Consider the following 25,765-nt stretch of genomic DNA (forward strand, 5'->3'; position numbering starts at 1 on the left):
ACGTCACATGTAACATATCGTGAAATATACAGAAATGACCCAAATGTACCGCACAATTCACTCTATTGATATTATATGTTTTGTATGGTCGACGGTGTCCACGGTACGGTGACGGTACGTTGGTGGCGTCAGACGCCAACATGCCCCTTTAGTGTTGAAATAGTCAAAAGGTTCTGGATTCGTATCCCCAGTAGACCCTAATCATTGTGCCATAGGGAACGGCGCTTTGCACACATTTCCTCACTCGAACAGGTGAGAATGAGTGACTAGCTTCGATTACGGACGTCTTCTCCGATGGGATATGAAATTTGTGTTTGAGGAGAGCCACATCTCAGGCGCGACAAACAACCGTCCACACTTAAGATATCAAAATGACGAGGTTCTTCCCGGTGTGAGTGGATAAAACCTTACAGTTCAGTCTTAAAAAGCTTTACCTAATGCACAGAACTGCACAATGTACGAAGCAAACAAAAGTGATTCCTAGGTGTATAAACTTTATATACTAGTATATCGACCTCACTTGTAAACCAGTCAATCATGGCAGAAGTGAATCAAACAGTTGCTCTCAACAAAACAAAAAATTTCACCTGTCTGTACTATCACTATGAAAAGCCCCCTTCACACGGGACCACGAATGAGCCGGAATGCCGTCAGAACGAAATTGATTTTCTATTCCTGACAATTCCTGGCAATTCGTACTGTATTCTAAACATTCGTCCTGCATTCCAGATATTCGTCCCCGTTCTTTTGGCCAGCTCGAAAGTTTTTGACATGTCAAAAACTGTCGAGGTGCATTCGAAGTGGAGGAATATCGAATGGCATTCCACTGGTGGATTCTAAATGTATTCTAACTGCAGTCCGACCGCATTCTGTGGCATTCTAACATCATTCGAAACATTCTTATCTCATTCGATGGAGAACCGAAACGGCAAGCCACTTCGAATCCGGTCCGAATGTGACCAAAAGAGTATCTGGAATGCAGTACGAATTTCCAGAATACACTACGAATTCCCAGGAATGGAAAGGAATTTTCATTCTGACGGCATTTGGGCTCATTCCTTCTCGTGTGAAGGGGATATAAGGCCCATTTGGAATTCCCACTCAGAATGGCCCCGAATGTGGCACGAATTTTGCAAATACTTCATTCGGGCTGTTTCTGCTTGATTCCTACTAACTTCGGTTTCAGCTAGTATGAAGGTCCTATGATTTGATTTGATTTGATGAAGGTCCTATTAACAGTGCGATAGTCCTGTATCATTCGTGGTAGTCTACAATTTTCGCCACGCGACACAGGTGTTACACTTCCAAGTTTTCTTCAGCGGACGAATCGTCCTGCTACTACCGTGATCTGATGCCTGATATTTTCGTCCACATGTATAATGCATATCATGCATCGCTGGAAACTGGGGCTATTGGAACATGATAGCAAACAACGAGGATCGTATATCCCAAACAGACCTAGACCTACTAGTGGAACTTAATGTGGAGAGGCTACAAAAATCGTACGACGACGGGGTCATGTGATAACCTCCAAGCAGATCCTACGGTACCATAAGATAGTATCAAAAGGAGTAAAGCGGGCCTAGAAGTATGTTTAGCCGACCAAAATGCCTATAAACACGTAAAAAATAATACAATTGTAGCCAAACCTCTGATTGGAGAGTACATGCGAGTCACTCCTCCTGGCTCGTCTGATCAACAAACGCCAGCCTTCAGGAAACCTGGTGTACTTAGCACAGAGACAGAGACCGGAGACTACATGTATAAAGTAGACAGAAGGAAAGAAAGAAAACGCGTACCAGTAATTCCCAAATAAAGAACAACCCCTTTCAGACAGATACGTAGTTTTCTTTTGTTATATTTTGTAAAGTAGAGTTGACTCATTACGGAAGCTACGCTTTTTTGTAAGTTTTGATTTTTAAGGTTTTCCCTTGTGATATTCAGGTTTGCCCGCTTTTATCGACTTTTGAAACGTGCATGCTTTGCCCGAAACGTGCACACTTCGCATTGTTCAACAGACTAAAAGTTTTGTTCCTTTTCACGTTCAGTTGTCGAGTTCTCTTGCCCCCAATTTGTTTTGTTATGTTTTATTTTTACAGAAATGTTTATTATTGAAATTCAAGTTAAAGCAATATAAGGTGAAAGAAAGAAAGCTTTTGCGAGAAGTGTTGCTCTGCCACACGCCTACGCCTTGGGGAAGACCAAGATAGGAGACCAAATGTACAGAAGGGCTTTGGAAATTCCTGGTAAGAAGGTGGAAAAAGACGGTCCGATGTGCCTCAGCAGAGGAACGGGAGGTAGGTAAATACTTTTCATTCTGCACCTTATGCCGAAAAGGTTCTCAACTCTGCTTTCTTACCGGAAGCCAAGGAGAATGACAAATATGACATGCTGCAGCGAACATAAATCGTAATAATGACAAAAGAAGAACTTCTGAACATCTGTGGAATATGTGTAGGATCATACCTGTTTTTTTCTACTAATCATAACCTACTGTTTGAAACTCTAATGCAATCCTCCGTCAGACATGCTGCTGTTGCGCTACTGTTGGGTACTCCACATCCCGATACACCGACAATATGTAGGCAGAGCTGTGATGATCACCTAATCGATTTTCGTTGATGTGTTTGCTTTGTTGAGATACTATCCGTGCGTTATGGACCTATTAACTATGTGCGACACGAAATACCGGTAACACGAGTGACGACACGTACCAGGTAGTGTGTGCGGTAGGTGTTGCTGGAGAAGAAATGTTGACAATCGTTTTAGGATTAAATTCCCATCTTCAAATATCTGTCGACCTCTAAGTCTAAACGTAACAGTAACACTTACCCTTACTTGTGAATTGTGTTTACTTAAACGATTTAACGATTTCTAGGACGCTATCGGCCTATATGAAAACACCACTCAAACTAGAAAGGTAACATTTGCAAGCAAATACAGAATGTTTACCTTCACATGGTCTAGCCTAACATTTCTACATGGAAATTGGGGAGAGAGCCATGAAAAAAATTGGTTTCCTTCAACGATATGTATTCAAATGTTTAAAAAAAGCTTTGAAATCCATTAAGGTGGGCTCCCACTGCACTCGCGTCACGCTTGCGTCGCTTCGGGGTTCGACAACGCAGACGTAACCCCGCGGCACCTATAGGTGACGCGAGCGAACCTAGAGGTGACACAAGCAAACCTAGAGGTGACACAAGCAAGCGCGACGTTTTTTTGGAAGTTAAAAAATAACGCAAGTGGCAAGATGCCCCAAGAGTGACCCAAGGGTGACACAACAGTGACCCAAGAGAACACAACAGTGAAACAACAGTGACGCCAACATGCCTTCAACAGTATCAAGGTTATATTTTGTCTATTTTACAACATGTATCAAAAGTAAACATCATTTTATTATTGAAAAGCTATTTTGGATACATTTTGGATATCATTTTACAAAAGTTTTTCAGTTACAACAGTGACCCAAGAGTAACACAACAGTGACACAACAGTGACACCGACATGCCTTCAACAGTATCACGGTTATATTTTGTCTATTTCCTATTAAAACGTAGGAAATATCAAGATTTTTCATTTGTGAAATATGCAAATTAACACACACCATTACACATACTTGTTGCAAAACACATAAGCGATGGAGTCAAATCTGGTATATGGTTCGTGTCCATTCATTTGGGTTACTTCTTTTACTGTAAAAGTCTTTCAATGTTACCATATGACATAAGTAACATTCATAAGCATAAGCATCATCACAAGGGAAATTATTTCATTATAAATCTCATTGTTAGGCATTTTCATCATTTTACAGTGATTTTTCATACATTGACAACGCTGCGACTTCCGATAACCTGTCAATTTAGTCTAGAAACGCAACAGTGACGCATGTCAGTGGGAGCGCAACAGAAAATCGGCGAAAATAACACAACAGTGACACAATGAACGAACCCCGAAGCGACGCAATCGTGACGCGAGTGCAGTGGGAGCCCACCTTTAGGCCACAGCAAGTAAATTTTATGGATGACATCCTCTGCAGTTTGCAAAAATAGTGCGATAGGGCGAAAAAAAATGGGTGAAAAAAAGGTGGCATCATTTTCAAAAATAGGCACCATAAAGTTGTGATGACTGTTGTAAAAAGAAATAAAGGGACAAAACGTGGTATCAGAACCAAGAAGGCATTCATTCCTGTATTTAAGACATGTACTGGTGTAGTAAAAGTGACACTAGTGTGGTAGACTGGCATCACCAACAAAGTTGGTAACCACACTATCCAATAAGTTTCATTTCTACAACTACAGTCTCGGGTACCTTAGAAGTGTCCCTTCTACAAGTACAACTATAAGCCTACAACACAACATATTTGCTCTTCTTGGTATTTTATCGTCATGTTTGTTCTTGTGTAATTCTGTGATATAGATGTTGTATGGGCATTTCATGGAAAGTTAGAACGACATACAAGCAGAGTATCGCACGTCTGACGATTCGTTCATTCAAGCATCCCAACAGCGAAAAAATGCAGAAGTAGAACAGGCGCAAAGGTCAGTTTTAATGTTCTATACAAACGTATTGTTAACTAGAGTTAGGCGACCTCATACCTCCATGAAAATTTAGAGCTTTTGTAAATTTCACGCAAATGACTAAGACATTAACATAATTTATGCATGGTGTTGTTCATCATTGACAATCGTACACATGTCGCAATTATAAAATTCCCATTATTAATCATAAAGTGGTTTTGCAATTTTTACATAAATTATGCAAATAAGTTCCTCATTACCATATTTAGTATCTGCTTATATTCCACCTATCATAATTAACATGTGTTACATTTATCAGAAGTCCAGTTATTGAAAACAGTGGAATTATACAATTTCCTCATTAATTATGCAAATTAAGTCCTCATTTGCATAACATGTATATCATTATGAACATCTTTGCCTAAGGTACCCGCATGCCTAATATGATGACAATCCGTTAATCCTTTCTGCAGTTATCCTCTTTGGAATGTCTTGACAAAAATGCCCCTGCAGTTCCTAAATTGAATGTTAGGGGGCTGAAACTTGCTCCACTTTGTCATGACACTAAAAGCTATCTACCACCCAAATTTCAAGACCATATAACGTCCAAGACAAGAGATACATAGAAAAAACTGCTATGATTGAATGTTGTCATTAATTATGCAAATTTGCTCCTATTTTGCATAATTAGTATTTCATCTTGTACAACATTGCCCAAGGTACCTACATACCAAAAATCATGAAAATCCGTTGTTCCCTTCTTGAGTTATCCTCGTCAGAAGTTTTTGACAAAAATGCCCCTGCTATCCCAAAACTAGACGCTAGGGGGCCCAAACTTATGCCACTTCTTCCTGAGCACAAGAGCTATCTAATACTCAAAAATCGTGACCATAGTATGTTCAGAACACCAAGATAGCAAAACCGGAAGTTGCGCTGCAGTACCAAGGGGAGCCGCTAGGGGGCCCAAAATCTAATCATTTCCAGCTTTCATCACACCCTACCAACACACCAAGTATCAAACCAATCCGCCTAGCCGTTCTTGAGTTATCTTGTTTACACACAGACAGACAGACAGACACACAGACACACAGACAAACGCGGGGTAAAATATAACCTCCATGAAATTTCATGGAGGTAATTAGTATTTCAATGGATGTAAAAATTGGTACTTTAATGGATGTAAAAAAGAAAGAAAAAAGACAGTTAAAAAGATTCCCTCCACTGCGCTAGAGCGAACATGCTGAGGAAACATCAGTTTTAACAGGTATACTCGTACGAATGTTCGGCATAGATTGAACAGGTCCGTTCATTCCAACGTCGACTACTCTGGCCACAAGGCATTTTGCCGCTAAGGCGGCAAAATGCAAAAGTTCTTTTTTTTCCTGAAATCAGGCGAAATTTAATGTGCACGCTGATGTCATCCATAAAATGTACTTGGTGTGACCTTAGTCTCGTGCTCCGATTTGGTGCAGAGCGCGCGCGGCGAAGTTCAGTGGAAGTTGAATACACGTGTATAAGTTAGATTTTGTCCTTTCCGTCATTGTCGGTGCCGTCAAAATGGGTGCGTAAATGTAGACAATTATTTTGCAAAAATACTACAGAAAATCAGCGGGTGTTTGCAGACGGTGCTGGTTTAGATGATGCACAATGTTCCTAACGCCTGCCGGCGGCTAGAGAGAAGCGACCGGTCGAACCCGCCAGCATATGTATGTGGGAAAATCTACTGCTAGGGTCAGTCGCATATTGCTGACTTTTTTGTTATTACAAAATATATTTGTTTATGTAAGTAAATATATTTGTTTATGTAAGGGCGGGGCCTTACATAAACCGTGAAAAATAAGTTTGCTTTTGATCATGATCTTTTTACTAACTGCTTGTAAGATTTTGACGGAGCAAGGAGGTTAAAAAAATCACTGAGTATAAATTTCTGCACAGAGCTGTCGTCTGAATGAATCGCGGGATTCATGGGATTGTGTACAATAGCCAAGTTTTGCGTCGCCAAGGAAATTTGAGCTTTAAAAATGGTTAACACGTTACGTTCGAAGCATGGTCGCTACGTTGTGGCACATGTTACATTTTTACTTACTAAAAAATCGCCATGCAAATTTAATTGTTTTACAGATGAGGCTTAAAACCCCTTTGGTTTGAGGCACGACGTATAAACTTTTGGAAAATCCCCGGTGGCCGGCTAACGATACACAAGCCGGCATGCGACGGATATTGATGTAGCAAACATGTCTGTATGAAACCGTAGATTCCCAAGTTCGCAACTTGATTGACAGGCAGCGGTTCGATCTGAGAATATGTAAATCACTGAATGCATCATAACACGAACACCATTGAAAGTAATTTCTCCTTGCCTGTCCAAAAATAAACCGTGTAAAACACTAGCAACTAGCGGAGTAAAAAACAAATGTGGTTCAAAGTATATCGTGACTTTGCACTGAACTGACTGGAATAACAAGGCATTTGCCGCGTACTTTGAGATCAAATGCGGTGCCGATCAGACGGCAAAGGTCATCATATTTAGTTTCCGGTGTTGCCATGGGCGGGAATTTTGTTCGTTGTTGTGACAAAGATGTAGAATTTTGCGCGTTCATACTTCGAAGCCGTTGGCGTGAAATGAAGTTTTTACTGTCATTGAGGTACGAAGTAACAGATCGTGAACGTTGGCATGGCTTCACCGACCTTGGAATAATGAACACAACGTCCAATATTGTTCCAAACAGGGTTTCTCATCATCATCTCATCACAGCCCCATAGCTACAAGCCACAGGGGCAGTCTGTCTGTCCAAAAAGGTTATCCATTTCTGACGGTCGTCAACAGGGTTTACTCGACGACATTTAGCGCGTCGTCTGCGGGAGCGTCAAGGCCTATGAATTTTTTCGGCTTGGGGAGGTCCAGGGAGAAATTTCTTGGCTTGCGGAGAGAGAGCCATGGAAAAAAAACTGGCTTCCTTCAACAATTTAAAAAAAATTCAAATGTTTAAAAAAATAAAGCTTTGAATCACTTGGGAAATTCATATTCTCTGTCTCTGACTTGATGCCGGTGCAGAACGCTAGCCGCGAAGTTCAGTTGATAACATAAGAATAAGTTTAATTTTGCGCTTTCCGTCATTGTTGACGAACAAACTCGGCGCGTAAGTATAGACAAATTTTGCAAAAATCTCTAAAAAATCAGCGGATGTTTGCGGACGGTGCTGACTTTGATGATAATTCCTAACGCGCGCCGGTGGCGAGAGAGAAGCGAGAAGCGACTGGTCGAACCCAGTCGGTGCCGCGCCCCTCCCCCTAATGTTCTGGTCAGTCGCATCGTGCTAGCGCTGATGTTTTTGTTGTCATTTTCCCGGCCCCGATTAACTGTCAGTTGTTGCTACCATAGAAGTAAAAAAAATCGAACAATATGTGAAATTAAATAAGGTACTTTCAAAATAGTCTCCGGTAAGCCGATCGGACCTCATATGCTTGCGCTCTATACGGGGGCGGGGCCCTACATGAAACGTGACAAATAGGTGTGCTTTTGATTCTTTAATTGACTGCTTATAAAACATGGACCGAATCTACCGGTGTCATCATGTTGCACCAAATTTGGGCTGACCGTCTATGAAAATTAAGATGTCGAAGATATTTCCCAAAAGGTAGGCAGAGATTTGTTGATGTTGGCGGTGTTGTTTTTTTCGTAATGATTTTCTTAGTCGGACCATCGCAAACAGTGCATTCAGTCCCTTTCCCCGTGAAAACATCAGCTAGATTGTGCTAGATACAGCCTCACATGAGGCAAGAAGTACATACAGTCACAATTTTATTGTCAAATATTATAGAATTGAATTCTCGTTCCTTGAATTAGACTAACTTCTGAAGAGAGCAAAATTAAAACAAGCGTACCAAGTTACGGCACACTGCGTAGCACAAAATCGGAAGGTACATTCACAGCTTGAAACGTCTCACAGAGTTTGCCGCTTGTACAACGCAGCGCGAAGGGTTCTCCTCAGCATGCTCAGTCACACTTTTACGTTTTCTATGAACCATATACCCAGTGTGAAATCGAATGTTACACATATCCTGTTTATGTCGCAGTAAGAGCGCAGCGCCATCGCCGTCTAGTGGAAATTTCGAAAGGGGGCCTTACCAACTACTGTAAATCGCACAAATTCACAGAAACAGCTGATTAGCGTAATCGCTAAAATTGCCACAAATCTATTATATTCGTTCACGTCCCGCAGTTGCCGGACACTCTCAGAGCAGAAATTGATATGGCTACCCCTGCACACTGCAAGTGATCTTCACAGTACGCAGCACATCTCCGCTATGCTTCCTGTCACAGTCAATCTGTGTAAATTCATTCATATTTTGAACGGCCCAATCATTTTTTCAGAGCCCGCAATTCATATTTCATAAATTTCTTTTATTTTTAGCAAACAATTTTGATTTACGTTTGATGTACGTAGTTTGTTTATGCCCTCATTATCAATACGTGCCGCAGTCGGTACACTTCAAACCCGTCCGCCTGTCAATCATGCAAACTTCAAGGGGTTAGGTTTCTGCTACACTTAACTTTCGCGTTGGCTTATGCTGATTTGTGCCTGGGGATTTGTGCTGTGCCGGCCACTCCCACCGTGTATAAAGCTGTAAGTAGATTTATTCTGTGTAATTCACCCAGACTTCGTTTCCGCGCTCCACTTGCTTGCTGGGGACCAACGCAGCGCTGTGGTAACTTACATGATAAACAACAAGGTGAACGGAATGACCGTGACCTAACATGGGGAGGGCGTTCCACGCTGCAGTTAATCGTGTTTGTTCAGGTCAGTTTAATAGCGAAATAAACTCATCAAGTCCATCGTTTGTGTTTCACATACCTTTATGTCTCAGGCGTAAAACTTTGAGTTTGCATGACGATCGTTATGCATGTTTTTTTTTATGTAACAGCCGGCAACACGCAGTGACCTTGCGTCTAACGTAGTCATGTGTTGTTTTTTTTTTGCTCAAATGTTCTTGTTGACTCAAAAATCGGTTAACTACAACCGTGACACCAATCCGTGTTTCATTTAGACGACAGCTCTATGTATGAACTTGAAAAACGAACAGGTCTCGCTACATTTTTGTGATTAACGTTATATGCCAGTTACTTATCATGTCAGGAGACATCCAAAGAAATCACCACATACACGTAACGTTACCACAGTTGTCGGCCTGTCTGAGAAAATTGCAGTAGTGCTCTGAATGCGTTTGTTCACCAAATTATCGCGTGTGTACGCACGAGTGCTGGCGTACTACACATCGTGTGTGTTCTCGATTCTACGTAACTCAAACACAACATAGAATCCGAACAATGTTTGGATGGCTCAGAGTTAAACTGACTTGTGCAGGTAGCAAAACCTTTAGCTTAAACAAAATCAAGAAAAGTATCGAAACAAATGCTTAGATTTGACTCGATATAGACCTTAACCGAGACACATTATACTTTGTGGGCATTAAATTTCATTCTGCCTGCCCTCAATTTCATTCTACCTTCCTTGAAGTTGATATACTAGTATGCAAAAGGTGCCGATATTCGGCAAAATAAAGTCAAAGCTCTGTGAATTTCTTGATCCGATTTATTACTTCTTGGTAAAATGAATTCCACAAATCATTCAGAGGACGGCTTCTGCCTCAATTCAGGCCGTCCAAAGCAAGATGAAGTCATCATTTGACGGGCGGACACTTCCGTGTTGCGTAGTGGCGGTCGTTGACCTCGTTCGAACACCATGTTCCATAACTCCCGGGCGGGTTCCATAGCTATCGGTCGTTGACCTCGGGTCCTTGGAACGTGGTTCTAATGTTCTATGGGGGCTCGAAAGTTCGATTTTGTGTTAAAATTGCTAGTTTTTTCACCCTTTTTTGCCCCATAAAATCATTTTTTGGTGTCTTTGGGGGACCAAATGACCAAGGTGCAGTGTCTTATGTGCAGACCTACCAGCTTGCTGAATTACGAGATATTCCAAGGTCTAGTTTTGGAGATATTCATGTTTTTTATTTGTGCGGAAAAGAAGAAGAAGAAACGATGCAAAAACAGTATGTACCTTCTGTGAAGGTAACATAATCATAGCACGGCTCAAATAAGACCTCCTGTCAGATCGGACAACCTCGACTACGGCGCGTTAAAGGCGCTATTACATAAGACCTCAATTAAACTTTAGCAATTTGAAATTGCATCAAATTCGAAATTTGGCTGCATTTTCCCCGTGGGTTTGGATGCCCATATTGGAATTTTTTCAAGGAGAAGCTCAACAAACGCAGAGCCTTCGGTAGAAGTACTTGAATTAATGCGTAGTACTGCTTATAGAAGTCTGACTGTAGGAGCATCCGCGACAGGTAGTCTGAGCACCTTGCTATATATAGTTCCAGTCAAAACCTGCATGCTCAATTCAAATGCCAATGTACATCTTATACACTGATCTTTGAAATATGAGTTTTTTTCTTTAACTTTTCCGTGTCCGCCACGGCACTTTATGCTTCACTGTCAACCCTGTAAAGAGAACGGATTTGGGAGCACGGGGACGCCGTTGAACTCTACGTGCATGTCGATCTTTCTCTGCGTTCGTGCTGTGGAAACGTCCCCCGTACGAGCCAGTACGGGCGACGTGCGTGCCTCTTACAGCGAGTAAGGAAACCGTACGTACGCAGCACGTGTAAGTAGGGCCTACATACGGTAACGTGGCAATAGCACAGAGATTGTAAGCAGCACTTGCGCAACGAACGATACACGCAACCGGCTCACGGCCAGGCGTGGCATGTAGACCACATACTTACACCTTGCGCAACCGTGCAAGTGACGTGCGTTAAGACGTACTCCCTCCCTGCTCTTGTCATTCCTTCCTCACGTTTTCAGAAAAACGGATGTGGCCTCCAAAAACGCACGAACAAAAAGCACGTACGGCGGGTTGTGCCCTTAACTAAAGTTAGTCTGAATACGGATACAAGTTACGTCTTGTGGAAATCGCAGTGTTATAACTGAATAAAAAAAACGCTGTAAATGATTAGAAATTCATCCCAAATAGCTTGTCTGTGATAAAAGCTTTTTCACTTTTGATACTTGGTGCAAAATAAGCAAAATATAACCTTGATACTATTGATGGCATGGTGGCGGTACTGTTGGGTCACTGTTGGGGCACTGTGGGGGCATCTTACCACTTGCGTTATTTTTTTATTACTTTCAAAAAAACGTCGCACTTGCAACCGTCACCTCTAGATTCGCTTGCGTCACCTCTAAGTTCCGTGGGGGCACCTCTAGGTTCCGTGAAGGTACATGTACATCTGCGTTATCGAACCCCGCAGTGACGCAAGCGTGACCCAAGTGCAGTGAGATACCACCTTTGGAGTACTCTATTGTGTATAATAAAACAAGTCTGACACTCCCAGATAGATTTCCAATATTAATGCAGGTTTTGGACTACGGAATCCCAATATACATGGGCAGTTGGTCTTAAAGTATTATGAGATACATACCAGTATGTTGAATATAAGTACCTACTTGTGAACATATTAGCGATTTTACACTGTCCATTATAATGGAGTAAATTGTTTTGGTAAGAAGGACTAACAATACAATCTTCAGCAAGACATGTTCGTCCTAAAGATCTTTTTACGCAGGTGTACGAGGGGTGATCAATAAGTTCTCGGCCCCACACAGAAATAACAAGCACAACTCAAATATTCAGGCACAACATCATAGTATGAAGCCTTTTATCAATACCCACCAAATTTCAAATCATTGCAGTAATTACTTTGCAGACATTCGTTTACTGCAAATCAGAAGGTAAGTGGCGAGAAAAAAGTGGGTGGTGTGAATTGTGATCAGACATGTGTGGGTCGAGTTCCCCATGCCGTAAATTAACAAAAGATTCTCTTCCTATTTCAAGCAAAATAAAAAAAATTGGTCTGGTCAATTTTCCACGTTTTTTTCCTTCTCCCCTACCTTACATTACTGGGTGTCGCCTGCAAAGTAATTATCACAATAATTTGAATTTTGGTACATATCTATATAAGACTTTATACTTGACATCTATGCATTTCTCGGTAAAACCGAGGACTTATTGATAATCCCACATACACGTATAAAGTCTTTTATAAATGTGTACCAAAATTCAAATTATTGTGATTATTACCTTGTAGGCGACACCCAGTAACGTTAGGTAAGGGATAACGAAAAAAAGTGGACAATTGAGCTGCGACCTGAGGGGTGCGGGTCAAATTGTCTGATCACACTTCACCCTTTTTTCTCGCCACTTACCTTCTAATTTAGAAAAAACGAATGCCGGGAAAGTAATGACTCTAATGATTTGTAATTTGGAGGATATTGATAAAAGGCTTCATACTATAGTATGAAGTTGTGCCTCAAAATCTGAGTTGTGCTTGTTATTTCTGGGTGAGGCCGAGGAATTATTGATCACCCCTCGTACTCACATAGCCAGTTCTGTTCAGTAGTTAGTTTTCCCTGTAGAACCACGGATGTTACAAAGTCTGTATTAATTGCCACAGTCTATCCAATGTTTATAGTACATAGGTTTGTTATTCAACCTAAAGTTTTCATTACACCAAATGATTTATTTTGTACATGTGCAAGGTCGGTCTTCCCTCCTCCCAGCTCACGCCATGAGAGGATTACACCACTGTAGAAAGGTGGAAGGGTTAACAGAGGAGGCGGTGCATCTGTTTTTTGACTGAAAGTAAACGGAAGACCAAAAGTTCTTCCCTATTTTGTTAATGAAGTGTTAAGGGCCACTCTCACCAAGCGTAGGCACTTTTGATTTCGACAACGCAAACGTGCCTCCAACGAAATCCAACGTGCCTCCAACAAAGGCACGGTGTTTTTGAAATCTAAAAAAATAACGCAAGTGGTAAGATGCCTTCGCCGTGCCTCCATCATGCCATCAACATACCAGTCAGAATACGCAAATGTCAGTTTCAATGTTATACGTATACTTATGATATGTTACCTATATTGCACCAAGTATCATAAGTAAGTATCAAAAGTGAACATCCTTTCAACACTAGAAATCTATTTCCGATGCAGTTCTAATCATTTTACATTGGTGCACAATCTACAGTGAACGAACTCCAGCGTACCTCAACAGTACCTCCGCTCAGTATAACAGGAGATTTATGTCATTTCCTTTACTGTAAGGGTATTTTGGTTAAGGTAGGACATATAGTTAATGATGTTACCTATGTTGTTCCAAGTATCATATTAAGTGAATATCCTTTTATATTTTCAAATCTCTTTTTGATGATGCATCTTATTTTTATTTATAAATTGACAATGCTGTGATTTCCAATAACCCGTTCATTTGGACTTGAAACGCAACAGTGCCTCGAGTGCAAGAGAAAAGTGGCTAAAATAGCTCAAAGGTGCCTCCGTGAACAAAGTCTACAGTGCCTCTGCTTGGTAAGGGTATTGACTGCCATCTACAATTTCTGCTAGGGGCGAGCGGAGTTTTCATAATCCTTCGGACCCACGCAGCTTGTAGGTTTTTGGTTTTGCATGTATATCTAGCATCTTTAACCCTCCACCCTGGCAGTTTAAATACAATGTAGTCCTCTTTATTTTATCCGATTTGCCATCGCTTTATAACACCCACTCAGGATGGGTACTGCAGACATACACAATCTGGGCTATTTCTAAGGATTAAACCTAGTTCTAGTTATAACGGTTAATTAACCGTGTCGAAAGGTTTTTCGCAGTCTAAACAAAGAAAGAACTGCACCTGGCAGGTTATAGAAATTGTAGTAATTAATGACGTCCTGTATCAAGCGTACATTCTGTCCTATGGACCTGGACTTAGTGTACGCAGTCTGATCTTCCGATATGAAACTCATGAAACGCCGAGGTAAATACTTGAAAATATGCGTAGTACTCCCTGGACAATGTACGAATTTATCCCGAACAACTTCAGGTACAAATATAGAAGTCTGACTGCAGGAGCACTCGCGACAGTTAGTCTGAGCACCTTGCTATATTTCCAGTCAAAACCTGTATGCTCATTTCAAATGCCAATGTGCATCTACACTGATCCTGTCGTTAAATTCTGCAGGTGACAAAAAGATTGCATCCGCTCTGAACCCATCCCCACCCCCACCCCTGGCCCGCGAATATTTACTATATTTGGCCACCACATTTCAAGTATTTGAATGATAGATTGCTACAGGATCGAACGCAGTGTTCTTGCGAAAATTACGTTTGTTACATTGAGGAAAGAAAGATTCCTACATGGGGCGGACTCCGCGTTCTTACAAAGATTGCAAAAGTTCCGCAAAAAAACACTGAACCTGAATATTTTATACTATAGTTGTCTAAATCTTGTTGCATTACAGATATCTAAAAGCTCCTGTAGTGTAATCAACTAACGTTACACACACGGAACCCCAGTCATAGGCAATGCGCAAATGAGGAAATAAAGGTTAGTACAGGGGCGGACGCCGTGTCCTTACAAAGATAGCACCGGCTCTGTAAAAAACCTGAATCTTAAATACTATGGCCATCAGCATGTTGTCGTCACATTGAGTAGTTAAAGCTTCTGTAGTACAATTAACTGAAGTTAGACACACGGAACCCTACTAGTACTCCAGACAAAACGTGTGTGATGATTTCAAATGATAGAGGGAGCTCAAACAACGCAAACATTCACACATAAACACAATTCACACATGGTGTTAGGTATGCTCGTTCGTCTACAAGGGCGATTGTTCTCTATGCTTTTTGCGAACATTTGGGGAACGATTATCAACATCTGCTTCATGTCATGATGTATTGGGAGGTTTGCATGAGGTAAAGGGTAAGGGGTACGATATGCTATAACAGCATAACATTTGTTCTTTACAAAGAACTTCCAGTAGTATTGCTGTTCTGAAAATTGTTTTAGATAGTTGTCCACTTGCATGAGAGAGTTCTTGGATGTACACGTGACGTCAGCAACGCGAGATCGCAGTCCCAAAGCTGGGGCACAGGTGCGTCCGCAACTGGGCATACGTCCCATGCGTGCTGGGGGCTGGTCTCCTTTCCTCCTTGGCTTGCCGTTTGCCTCAAGGGATGGTTCGTTACAAGTGTTCAAATCGTCATAATGCTCCTTTACTGTTAAAGCACACATGGGCAAGTCGGGGGTATTAGACTTGGGGCAATGCCAGGTGCTAGCCTAACATTGGTAGCATTAGGAAGAGTTCTTAGTCAGAAAGTTACGAGTGTTCAAAATCTTAAGTTGCTTTTGCTTAAGCATGGGCAGGTTTGGGGTACGGTTACAGCAATGCCTAATACAAGTAGCCTAATATTGGTGTCATAAAACAGAGCTCTCAGTCCGTATTTCTGAGCTTAGAACCGTTTTTCCAACAATTTCAGGGTTAAGGTTAGGGTAATAATGCGTTTGTCATTTACTCCGACACGTTGGTGGAAAATGACATTTATTGTCCAACGGCTCATGCCCCTGCCCCCATGACGGTGGAGTGACGCCCGCCGAGCCTCACGGCTAGTCTGTCTTTAATGTACGTAATGAACGTTAAGGGGAGTATTTTCTTTTCCCCAACCGATGTCCTTGTGACTAATCAATAAGAATCATTACGTCCTATTTTACTGTATTATCAGTCCATCAGTTAGCGGACGGATAAGATAGAGGGTTTTGTTACACTTTCTAATGTCGATCTAAAAAAACGATCGACTGACAATGTGGTATTATAAAACTACACAAATACCGATGAAGTTGCCTTGGACTTAAGTGCAATCTAAGAATTCTGCGACACCTATAATGTTTGATACGCAACATTTTTTGTTTCATTTCAATATAAAAAGCTAGCCAAAAACAGCATTACCGGCAGCTGAAATACTCCGGTATGTCTCGATACGCACGTCAAAATCGTTTCATATCAAACTTTGGCCTAATCTCATGGAAAATGTACAACGGAATCACAAGTTCTTGATTTCATTTGTCTAAATGTTATTGAAGCCACAATGCCACACTGGAATTAAGGAACGTGATACGCCGTGTCCGAGTGTGTCGGATTTACAGTGGCGTGCTTTTATATGTCCAGCTGAAATTTGCGAGGTGTTTTCATTGGCTCGAATGCATCTAAGACACATCGAATCGTTTAAGACAATGCAATCCGCAAGTGTGATTAAATATGGTTGTTCAGTTAAGAGGACAACAAACGGTTGGGAATGTAAAAAGAATGATACAACAATTCTCAACATTTTTGTCTTCAATAGTCTGTGAAACACAAACTCTGCTGTCCGGGCTGTACCTAGTCCCTCCCCACTAGAGGCCAGCAATGTTGGGCTGGCTGTATAGAAGCGTGATTAAATCAGGCTAGAGTTTCAAAGGTTGGTAAAGGCAAATTAAGGTTAACAATGTTTATTTCATACCACCACACAGATGGTTATGGGTGTTTTATTTTATGTGATCAATATATAAGCACGCTGCAAAGTTTATCAGATTTAATATCAATTCGCAACATTTCTAAGACGTACGATGTTCGCCTAAGCGTTACCCGTGGGTACCGTACACAGCGCTGTAGTTTTATTCTGAAGTCCTACTTTGTAAAGAGCAATATACAACTAACCAAACCCTACAAATATTTAGCTAATTTCAGACGATCTAAACTGTATTGAAGTCTCACTGCAGTCTCACTGTTGAAGTTGCCTGTAGTCAGGTCGCCCATGCAACAGGTGGTCCAACTGGTATTGCTCACACGGACAGTTCCTTTGGAATCTGGAGCGCCGGAGGGACGAGATGTCGCAAGGCCTAGAAAAAATTTGAAATATTTCCCCTCTAAAACGCTATTTCCTGTATTATCATGGGGTAATTTTGCTGGCAGGCTAGGTTCAATGACATTTCTATTAGTAAAAAAAGACTTTTGAGGGCGACGCCCCCTACATTTTGTTTTCAACATGTCGATGGCCAAAGGTGGCGTTGCAAGCAAGATATGGCGAAATTTGGAAATATTGTCCATCTAAAATGCCATTCCTGTATATTGATCGGGAAAATTAGCTCTATGTTCCGAAATCTCTATGTTCCGAAATCCCTATGTTCCGAAATCTCTATGTTCCGAAATCTCTATGTTCCAAAATCTCTATGTTCCGAAATCTCTTTGTTCCGAAATCTCTATATAAATGGTTCCTGCAGCCTGCAATATATTCCGACATACATGCATGAAGGCAGCGGTCAAAGTACGCGATCGTTGAGGGAGGAAAGGCTAGCTCCTTGCTCACGGCGATTTACCCGCCGGGAGAAACATCCTACAAGTATCTAACACGGACCATGGCGGCGTTTCCTATTCTTAGATCAAATATCTTTGCATTTTATTCTCCTTTTCTACCATTTGGGTGAACGAACTCCAACTCCATCATGGTTTCAGACGAATTTTCGTCAAACTTGGGAAGCGCTATTTAATGACCTGTAATGACCTCGCACCAACTTGATAGCATCGTAATGAAATTTTTTGACGAAGAATGAAAAATATACTCTCATTCATCAAAAATACATATCGATAACAAGTTACATAAACCAGTAAATAGATCTAATGATGTATGCATACAAAGTAAACATTCTTTTGAAATATACATGCGATTATACACGAGACCAGATAAATGGTTTAAATGCGGTTAGAAAATCGTGTGTTTTTAGAAATGAAGAAAATTTTCCGCTGATATTTGCGATCGAGTTCAGACTCTGTTTCAGATAAACAGTCCAAAACTTCTCCATTTGCACAAGACTGGAGTAGAAGAAGGTACATGATCTAAAACAAGAATTTGAATGTTTTCAACTCAGGGGGGCCACGCACGTGCACGCTACGTCGGAATCGGGTCGGCGTTCAGGAAGGGTATCGGAAGCTTAGTTTGTGGGTATGAGTCTTACACAACATCTGCTTGGAGATTAGGCCAAAATAATGCCCAGCTCGGCTCTTGAAGTCGGACCTCGAACTGTGGGGTGGAGAGTGATCGTTGTTCAGGGATTCAAGTGGGCGTGGCGTTATGCATGAAAGAAAGGCTGGAAATCGTTGGTCCACAGACTCCACACTCTCACGATGGTTCTTATGAAGACAGCTGTCCATGTTTTTGCAAGGCCTTTGGTTTTTTTTAAATATACTCTTTGATTTATCACCAGTATGATCACTTGACTAGAAATTCAGTACAATGAATGATGAAATGTAAAGTAGCATTCAAATGATTCAGTTGGTTTTAATATGGATTTGGATATAACGATAGCCGAAGTCACGACTTGTTTATTCTTCAAATCGAAGGCTTAATTCTGGACAAAAGTGATATCAGATATAATATATCATCGTACGGAATATTTCGAGAAACAGAGCCAGTCGCGATTTTTCACCGGGAATACGCCGGGAGGGGAAAATATGTAGATCTTCTTCTGTTTTTCCTTGGTTTGTTGGCTGTAGAACCAAGGAGGCTGAAAAAGGAACAGGCCTGGTGTGCCCAAGGCAGTGCTGGGCGAGGGGACACCGGTGTGTCCATATCAAGTCTGATACCAATTAAGCCCACCCGAACATTGCTGATAAGACGGTATCTCTTGGGGTGCGTTGCCAGGGAAACCGAAGTCTCCTATGGCTTTTCAGGAATGCGGGCATGCGCTTTGCCAACATCGTCTAGAAGCGCCAAACTTGAGAACAGCTTCGGGGTCGTGTTTTGTATCACATATGTTTTCTCCTGTACTTTGGTGTTGTTGTGTTCTCGACACGCACCCCGGACTGGGACAAATAGGACTGCTGGGTGACCTTGTATACATCGGCGAGGGGAGGCAAACTTACACGGAAATATTTCTACGACCCGATGTCGCGAATTTTCGTGAGGCTGAACTTGTGAAGATGTTTCATTTAGCCAACGGGATCTCGGGGTGGCGATCACTATTGAACATGGAGTATGGTGGTTTGGATGGACTTTTGAACAACAGAGATGTTCACGAAAAATCGTTCACGAAACCTCCTTAGATAATTTACCCACGAACAGAAAATACCGTTTCTGAACTATCATGATGTATCATATGGGTGGTGGAGACTTCTAGCTATTAGACTGGAGAACGCAAGGTACGTAATCATCCTATTTTTGTTTAAATATTTTGGTTGAAATCTCTGAAATAGCACAGTTCCTCGCGTATAGACGTTCTTATTTTGGCGCGCATGACAGGGGTGGTGGGAGGGGGGCAACTCTTCAATGTTTTGGCCTTTCCTGTACTGCCAGCATATACGTACACAAGCACTAATTTCCACTAGAATTCTATATTCCATAATTTCAGCTTCCCATGACTTTTGTATTTTATTTGATCTGTGTGTTGTGTTTGAAATAAAGGGCACCCGGCAAAAACATTACGATTTTCCCTCCATAAGCCATGCGTGCCACATGTGTTTTTGATCATGAGTGCCACTCGCTTTCAACACGTCAAGCAGAAGTGCGGTTCCGGCTGTTTTTTTCAACGTGCTTTAGTCGTTTTTATCGGGCTTCCTTTTTGAAAACGGTACAAATTGAAATTTGACAAACGCCTAAAAACTGTTAACACGTCCAAAGTCCGGAGCCGCCGTCTGCTTGGAAAGTATCTATACGATATCGATGTTGCGCAACGCGGCCAAACCAAATAGAGGAAGGCCTCATGGACACATGATCTACATGCAATTACATCTTTATAACAGATTTTTCCGTGGAATTATCAGCATAGCTGGTGACAACTTCTGCAATCTTTAATTTCCCGGTCCCGCTGGCAAAGTTAGATCTGGGCCACTGACGCGTGCACGTGTCGCAAGTCACTAGTTTGCTCCGCCCCTCCCCCACTTTTCACCTCCGTCGGTTGTGAAGCATGCAACATCAGGATGTCCTTCTTCCTTTCTTCTACCATTGATGGCAGGGGTTAAAAAGACAACGTGCTAGATTCAAATGGAATTTATTTTACAACCTGAGTATGTTTTATGCAAGAAGTTCCACATTCAAAGTTACTCATTCGTTTAGAGAACTGTTGTTCTTGTCGTTTGTTATTGTAGTCATGGTTCGTGAGTACTAATTAACCAATTACAGCTGAATTGGCGCCTTTTTGTGTCCTCTACCAGGCTTCCCAGGTCGCTGGAAAAAGGCGAAAAATCAGTGAGGCTAGCCATTTTATACGAAAAGTACAATATGGCTGTTGCTCTGTAGATCTAACCCATGGTCCGGCATTTCTCATGGGAGCACCTTTGACAGCTTGTCCCTCCCCCTTGGGCTAATGATGTAACTTACACCAAGAACCTCTGATCAGATCATCAGATGTGTGTGGCACTGGCTTGTATGTCTTCTTGTGCTTTGAGTTTTCGTCTCTCTTTGAAGGTATCACCAACGCGCGTAACGAGGAAGACAACAAAACAAATGACAAAATAATGTGCAAAGCAAGCCAAAACCTTGGCCAAAACCGTACATCTAAAACCGTACATCAATAAAATACTCTGCTAAATAGAGGCAATTAGCGAGGTGTCAATCAACTAAATCATTGAAGTCTGAAGTCTGGACCCTGCTGTTATCTGCTCTGTGCTCAGGAAATCTGGGCAAACCTGAGTCTCCTTCATGACAGAGATAAATTCATTTGGAATGGATTATTATTGTTAAGATTATTATAAAACTGTTTCAGACTGTTTGGGAACGCAAGGAAAATGTGCATCTGTAGAACATGTATGGTGCATGAATGCTGTTCCATCATAAATTACGGCGGTCATCAGAATCCCAAGGTTGAATTTTCTAGCGTTTTCGCGTTGCAGCGTATCTTTTTTGTACTAGGCTAGCAAAGTCTTCACGGTGAAATGGCATATGATGAATGGGTATAAAAAGTATCTTCTCTTGTCAATTAATCAGTACTGGGCATCACTCTGGCCTAGGAATTGTAAAACAACATGTCTCCGTTTGATGACTTTGTGCAAGGTGATTCTTTAACCTCCTTGCTTTGTCACAAAGGTCCTTATTTCTACCTCCGAGTTAATAGCAGAAGGTGATCATGATATTTCTTGTAAAGCCACTTGTTCAGATAGTATTCTTGACCAAGCAGGTCATTCTGAATCCTTTGTTTTCTAATTTCATTTAATGCAAAACAAATGTATCTGCTCCTGTCAAAATTCATATAAAAAGAAAGAAAACATGTTGAGATTTCAAAATAATTGCAGATAAAATCCCACCCAATATTGTTGAACTTGAATTGCCACAAATCTTTGACCTATTCTACTTGTACATAATGGCCAGACATCAAAATTAGAATTCTCTGAAATTACATTTAACCATAATACTGTAAATGCAGAAATGTTCGCGGTGGATTAATGTTTGCGGTTTTCGCGGCAACCACTTCACCGCGAACTTAAAACCACCGCGAACATTTTTCTACTATGGTATTAGACTGCAGTCTATGTTGTTACCACGAAATTAAATCCCCGCGAACTTAAATGCATTTACAGTAATATTGCTGAATATCATAGAAATTTGTACAAAATGAACACCCTTCTGATATAATTGAACTGCAAAAAAATGTACCTTGTGCTGCTTGTGCCCTTGAGTCTTCCGAAGTTTTTTTTTTTTTCCACCAGGTAATTCATCCAAACTGAGACTTTGGTGATCTATACACCGGGCATGACGTTATAAGGCTCATTACAGCTGGTTTGGAACTTCGCACTGTTTTTATTTATCAATCTTGTAGGGTTGTCCCTTCAATTGTTAACGATTTCCAAGGGAGCTCTGCAGAAAATCAACATAAACTTAACAATAATCATATACTAGTAACATAAACGTAAGTAATCGAACATTGGGGTAGTAACTTACCTGATCAACTCATAATCATTAATTGCAGAACTCAGCACAGCAATAGAACAAAACAAAACCATAACTTAACTTCCACTCTTAAGAGAAGCAAACAAAGCAAACATTACGTTTTTTCAATTATATAATTACGATAATTAAGCTCTAGTTATCAAACAATTTTTTTGAAAGCTGTGATGCCGGGTTCCAAACCTGCTACCATGTTGATTGTGATGTCATACCTGATAAAGAGCTGGATGTATAGTGCTCAATAAGGCGGAAGGGTGTGTATTTGGTGTAAATGTTATGTTCATTGAATGATAATATTCTTGTTACAAATAACAAGGAAATGTTGTATTTTTGTGTCTACCCTTTAGTTTCAAGTATGAGGGCACTGCTTGTAACCTTCAGCCTCAAAACATGAAAGATTGTAAACAACAAAATCTTCATAATGTTGGTTGACAGAATCAGTTTTGTAATTTTTTTTGTGTAACTCTTATGAAAGCAATGTGTTTAGAAAGATAGGAACACGTGTATCCTAGTTGTTTGGGCACCAATTTTGTACACAACTACTTAAACCAGATAAACCTCATTCCTGCACAAACCCAATTACAATGATACAGATCAGGCCAAAGCACTTTTGCATTCAGAGGCTGAAATTGCTACAACTTGTACAACACACTTCCAGCTGCTATGAGGCATTTGTAAACTTTACAATGGCTGCAATGCCCATGTAATATCTTGACCCCTGACCTCCACTTCAACTGTTGAATTTACTGTCATGACTTGACTATGAGTACTGGAGGATGACTTTGTTTTGATTGCATAGGATTTTGTTTGCTGTACTGTATGTTGTCTGCTTATTTGTGGCTACTTTACACAGTGTAACATGTCTTGTCCTGTTTAGGTGTATGCTGGGCCCCCTTCTAAATCAGCTATTGAACATTGATGGGCTTACCCAGCTGTCTAAATGTGAAATAGATAAACGAAGAAACATTTGAAGGATATATATACGTATGGGCAAGACAACAAGCTTAGCAAGAAATAGATATGTCTTATGACATGACAGTGTCATTCCACGCTTAGGTTGAAGACATTCCTTTATGATTATCCAACAAGGGTAAGGTACAGTACATGCAAAATGGTTGAAAGACACAATGTGATGAGGCAGGGAGGGGTAGAGCCTCATACATCATATATGTTGTACTTTGACAGTGGCAGCATGTATCAAAACAAAACAGCCTGAAATGTATAGATTGTTGGAGTACTGCATACAGGTTGAACCTGATACTCACGATATTCATGGTTTCAGATTTACCAATTGATTGTAAAGGCAAACACAGAAGGGAATGTACAGTGATTTAGTACTGGTCAAGTTATGGAGTACATTTTTTGATTTATGTAATAACCTCTATGAGCAACCAAAACTTTCGAATAACACAGTCGATAAAGTACTAGCGCTCGTTTACATGTACTGGATCAGCCATCATGTATATATCTGGAAAATAAGGTACCGAATAAAGCATTTGGCAAGGAGTATACCTGTGTTGCAAAGAGGGAGTGTTGAACAGGTCCGCTGGAATTCCAGCGAGGGAGACAGTATTGAACAGTGCCGCTGGAAATCCAGCGAGTGAGGCAGTGTTGAACAGGGCCGCTGGATTTCCAGCCAGGCTGGCAGTGTATAACAGGGCCGCTGGATTTCCAGCGATGGAGGCGGTGTTAAACAGTTTCGCTGGAAATCCAGCCAGGTTGGTAGTGTTGAACAGTGCCGCTGGATTTCCAGCCAGGGAGGCAGTGTTGAACAGGGCCGCTGGAAATCCAGCGAGGGAGGCAGTGTTGAACAGTGCCGCTGGAAATCCAGTGAGGGAGGCAGTCTTGAACAGGGCCACTGGATTTCCAGCGAGGGAGGCAGTCTTAAACAGGGCCGCTGGAAATCCAGCCAAGGAGGCAGTATTGAACAGTGCCGCTGGATTTCCAGCCAGGGAGGCAGTGTTGAACAGTGCCGCTGGATTTCCAGCGAGGGAGGCAGTGTTGAACAGTGCCGCTGGAAATCCAGCGAGGGAGGCAGTATTGAACAGGGCCGCTGGAAATCCAGTCAGGTTGGTAGTGTTGAGCAGTGCCGCTGGATTTCCAGCGAGGGAGGCAGTGTTGAACGGTGCCGCTGGATTTCCAGCGAGGCTGGCAGTGTTGAACAGGGCCGCTGGATTTCCAGCCAGGGTGGCAGTCTTGCTCTGGCCGCTGGATTTCCAGCCAAAGTATCTCAAATGGAAGCCGCTGGAAATCCAGCCAGACAAAAGCCTACGGTAAGGCGCTGAAATTCCAGCCAGGGAAGCCAGTCTTGAGTAGGGTTTAGGAGTACATAACATCATATTATGTACAAATAGTGCCCAGATCTAAAAATCATGTCAACTTGAGACAATAATAATGTCTCAAGTTGCATCTGAATCCGTTTTTTATTCTTTATATTTTAGTCTAGCCCTTACCTTTACCCCAACCATTTTACAAATTTTATTTTTATTTTTATTTCGCCCTTTCGCTCCATATTTTTTATGAAAAAATCCGTGAGCCAAGAAATTAAATTGGTGTGGCCTAATGTGAGTATAATAGACGGATTCAAGAGTGACCCTGTGAACAGTTACATGGTCGGGACCACGCATGCTCTCCAACAATCAGACAAAAAGTGTGAGGTGGTCTAAGCATCTTGTAAAGATGCTAATGAATCAGACGTGCTCTGAGTATAGCATCTGTAGTCCAGTTGTTAATGCCCCTGATTCTGATTTAGAGTTTTAAATTCCAGCTGTTGTCGCTAACCCGACATTGACTGACGTCTGATGGACAGGGTCGCAGTCCTTAGGATTGGATCACAATCCATGGTACATTTGCTCATTGTAACGCTTGTCAAAAAGAGCGGTGGAAATTTTTCCAATGCAATGAACCTTAAAATACTAGCAGTAAGGGGTGGGTACCAGTATGGGGTACCAGTACAAAACCGTTTTTTCTTGTTGGACTTTTAAAAAAAAAATGGACCGGTCCAACAAGAAAAAACGGACCTGAAAAAAAAATCAGTAGACCAGGTTCAGGTCCGGACCGGAACCTGTTCCTCTGTTTCTGAACCGTACCTGTACCTGAATTTTCTGTACCGGTACCCACCCCCACTCATACTCATAGTGAACAGCATACATCTTCTTTGTCGTGACCAGTGAAACATTTAGCTCTTCAGTAAGCTTAACTGGATCAAGCCAAGGTCACACCTCCTTTCAAATGACAGCCTACTTATACTCTTGACACTCTGAATTAGAGCCACTGTTGGATCCTGATGGCTATGGATCAATGATGTTAAAGACTGGAGCAAAACATGACACTGCATTTGCCCACTTATATTACATAAAACATTTGAAACATCGCACTACGGCAAAGCAGAAGCTGACAGAAAGAATAAAGTTCAACAAGCTAAGCCACATGTTGACAGTTCATATTT

At 41.5% G+C, this 25,765-nt stretch overlaps 1 protein-coding gene across 1 annotated transcript in view; it reads left to right on the top strand.

Moving 5' to 3' along the window:
* LOC118427431 overlaps positions 1-25,765 on the top strand; it is a 60,546-nt gene that overhangs the window by 16,265 nt on the left and 18,516 nt on the right. The window lies entirely within an intron of this gene.

The sequence above is a fragment of the Branchiostoma floridae genome, chromosome 12 (assembly GCF_000003815.2).
Source record: "Branchiostoma floridae strain S238N-H82 chromosome 12, Bfl_VNyyK, whole genome shotgun sequence".
NCBI lineage: Eukaryota > Metazoa > Chordata > Leptocardii > Amphioxiformes > Branchiostomatidae > Branchiostoma > Branchiostoma floridae.